Here is a 4,076-nt window from a genome sequence, read left to right as displayed (position 1 = left end):
AAGGACCTCATTTTCATTGATGGTGTTTGTCCTTAATGGGCATTGTATAACTTGTACCATGATAAACTATAAATATGTAAAAAAAAGGAGTTTATGTATGTAAATGAGAAAAAAAAACACTTTTCATTAGATTTTTATATAATATTATTATAAAAAAAATCTTTTGTATAAATACTCAAAGGCTTTGGCACACACTCTCATATTTAAATCATTGCATTTTGATTATCCAAAAATTACAATGCACCAAAACTTCATGTACACAATAATAGTCCCACATTTTTAAAGCATTTGTTGGATGAGTTCCACACAACTCAAAAACCTAAATATACCTAAACCTATTGGAAAAAAGATTTTTTTTTTCTTTCTATTAATAATTAATTGATCAAACTGATTGCATGCAAAGTGGTGCCCCAACAAGCACAAACATGTTTGGCAGCATTGAAAGAAAAAAAAAACAAAGCAATGTCAAAGAGCCCAACCAAATCCAACCCACCAAGCCAGTTCAACAAACCCTAATAAGTTTCAAGTTTGAATAAAAACCACTTCCACACTTACACAAAGAGAACCCAAAGCCATGTGATCACCATGGATGCTAAACAATGTCCATAGAGTCAGGGAATCTCCATTACATGACAAACACAAAGAGATAACTTGAGAGAGAGAACGAGAGAGAGAGAGAGAGAGAGAGAGAGAGAGAGAGGACATAACAATGATCAGCTCAATGGACCAAACAAAGGTGTGTTATATATATATATATGTTAAAAGAATACAAGAAAAAGGTAGGGAAGTTCGAAGGGTGACTTCCTAGGATTTATTGGTGCATCACTGGTGATGTAATCACGTGCGGGTCCCACGTGTGTTGGAGTGAGGGCACATGATGTGTGGCTGGCTTGGCACGTGCACCACATGGTAGGGTTATTGGTCTTGAGTTCTTCCATCCCTATGCTCATTACTAGAGAATGTGTCTTTGCTTGTGATGCAATTGCTCAAATCCATTTTATATTATTCCAACAGTGTATAATGAATTTTAATTTTTTTAATTTTTCTTTTAATTTTTCCTTAGTAATGTTGATCTAAGGACTAAAAATGCAAGTCTACAAAATAAAAAGGACTACTTGATAATTAAAACAAAGACTAATGGATCAAAATGAAGATGATTTATCAATCCATTTATCTGACACACGTATCTATCAAACTTAAATTTATTAATTAAATCAAATTCAATTAATTCAGAATATCTTGAGCAAATATTATAGCTACTTGAAATGAATAGCTTGAGTAAACAATAATCTCTAAACTAAACTTTGAACAGCTTACACTTATTAATTGACAAGATCCATAAGAACAATAATAAAAGCAAATTGAATGCCATTTTTAGATCTCCAATTTTAGAAGGTTATGAGTTGAATAGGTAGGCCTCCATCTTTTATTCCTGGAGAACTTAAATCCTAAAGGTACTTTTACTGTTTGTGAAAGAGGCATGTGGCAGTAGACCCATTTGAAGCTACAGTGAAGGAAGGATAGGCCACTTTTCTCTTATCCAATGCAGCATTAGCCCATTTTAAGCACAAACAAAGAATTTAAGATAAGAAAGGTACCTTTAAATCTTTCCTATTTAAGTTGCATGCATTCCACTCTGTTTTTTTTGGTAGCCTTGCCTGTCTTTTTTTTCCCAACCTCACATGGTATACTATATGCTGTCAATATTGCATGTAAATAAGTTTCAATTACTGTTATATGGACAGAAAAAATTTGTATTGTAGTAATACTGAAAGATGCTGTGTAGAGTATGATAATATAATTGAATTATATCAACCTGACACACATCAACATGTTATTGACAATTCTATAATAGAAAAGTTCAGAGTCAAAAGGAACTTTTGGCAATCAATGTGCAATGGACAGAGAGTTGAAGTTACTGTACTCTAATGGACCCGGTGCAGACAACAACAGCATTTCCAGCCTTTCACACACACACACACACTGGGAAAAGTCTGCATGCTTCTGTTGATCCAATCCATGAATGATTTCTGTCATTCTGGTGACAAGAACTTATCAACAACAATTTAGTCAGTAGTTTGTTTTCAAGCAACCCATACAGTAGTAACATGATTCAAAGAGCTAATGGAGATAAAAAAACTGAATAATGGAATTCAACATCCCATTTTTCAGGTTACAAATTAAGATTTTTAGTTACGCATGTATTGTTCTTATTGCAAATTAAAAATACAGCAAAAGTACAGTAAAAGGACCTTTAGTTTCACCTTATTTCAATAATCTTTTCATTCTGCCAAATTGTAATTCCAACTTATCAGAATAAATAAGGATAAGATCAGACAAGTTGAGGCATGATGGCATTGCAATTGTAAATTTACTGAAACTGACACAGTTTAAGAATTTCGATATGCACCTACTTCATTTGCAGTTTTCCACACACTGCAATAGATAACCAAAGTTTGACCATGTCTTCCATATTTAATATAAGCTGCCTGACATGCTACATATCTGTTACAAATAAGTCAGAGAATATTAATATAAACTCCAAGAATGACAATGTCATACAATAGATATATAATACCACAAATGAGCAAAGCTGCTCTCACATGTTGCAAGATGTTACACTTTGCTTGAGAATAATAATCTTAATGTTTGGAAGAGAAACACAACTTTCAAAATATACTATTAGTAGACTATAAAAATTAAGTCATCACAAACCTCAATGCTAACCATTAGATGGTGATTGGCTTAACCTGAATTATTATTGCCCAACATGCTTGAATGCATATGTGAACAAAGGAATTTCAAAATCAAGGTACCGAGATGTGGGAGATAAACAAATTTTAAATCCATTTTATAATAGTGTTTGATAATAATGAATTTAACATGCGGAAATTCATTATTGATTGTTCCGTTCAACTAAACTAATCACCAAATGAAGTTGGTTAATGTTATAAATTTTAAAACACTTGCCTTAAGGTTTCAGAATTTTAGTTCATTTAAATGGTCTAGTTAATTTTTTAAAAAAAATTTATTAAAGAAAAAAAAATTATAAAACAAATTTAACCAACCAGGCCATTACAAGATTGAGAAGCATTCTAGAGGCAACAACTTAGTATTGCATACTAAAGACTATAATAAGCATAAAGTTGGAAGATAATAATATTAAGAACACACTTACATGCATCAATTTCACACACATATGAATGTGTTTGGGGAAATCAAGACTTAGAGATTGCAAGTGTACGTCCAGAGTAGAAAACCATGTGATGATCAAAGTGTGCTGTTTGGTTTCATTTGAGCAAACAACTTCTCATGGTTTTCCACATGGCAAACAGCATAAGAAGGAAGCTTAGCAAAATTTAGAAGTTCCATATAAACAAGAAACATGATTAAAAAAAAAACTTTTCAATTTTAGAATGTTGCATGATTTTAAAAGGTTAAATTATAATGCATACATATTGTAAGAGAAAAAAAGAAAAGAAAAAAATCAAGGATAAAGCACATTAAACAAATTGACAAACGAAAACATCGAAGGCTCAACACATAAGCAACATATAAGTTAAAAAGGAATGATGAAATCGTGGACCATGGCGAAGTAAGCACTTAGTAATATATAGAAATATTCTTGCAGTACATAACAAATAATAATCTCAAAAGGGAGAGGATGCACCAAAAAACTGAGATGACAAATTTGGGGTGATTAGTTTAAAAAAACCTTTTCAGTTTTCCATTTTCTGTTTCTTCTTGTTCATTAAATATAACTGCTACTTTTAAAAATAAATACTGAGATACAATGAAAATTAGACAATTCAAACAGTGAAAAATAAGGGAGCAAAAAAACAAGCAACTACAAATGGGGATAAAAATCAATAGTAGGCACCAAAAATAGAAAAGAGAAATATTGAAATAGGCAACCAATTATACCATAACAAATGACACCTTATAATTTAATGAAGCCTCATCATTTTATCTTAAATGTTGGTGGATTATACATCAGAAATTGAAGCCAAGGATGTAAACACAAGACAGCTGCAAACTACAGCCTCCATAGATCACACAACAACATATGCAGAGGT

Source organism: Dioscorea cayenensis, unplaced genomic scaffold (assembly GCF_009730915.1).
Source record: "Dioscorea cayenensis subsp. rotundata cultivar TDr96_F1 unplaced genomic scaffold, TDr96_F1_v2_PseudoChromosome.rev07_lg8_w22 25.fasta BLBR01002128.1, whole genome shotgun sequence".
NCBI classification, from domain to species: Eukaryota; Viridiplantae; Streptophyta; class Magnoliopsida; order Dioscoreales; family Dioscoreaceae; genus Dioscorea; species Dioscorea cayenensis.
The sequence above is the reverse complement of the archived record's forward strand: the minus strand, read 5'-3'. Positions refer to the sequence as shown.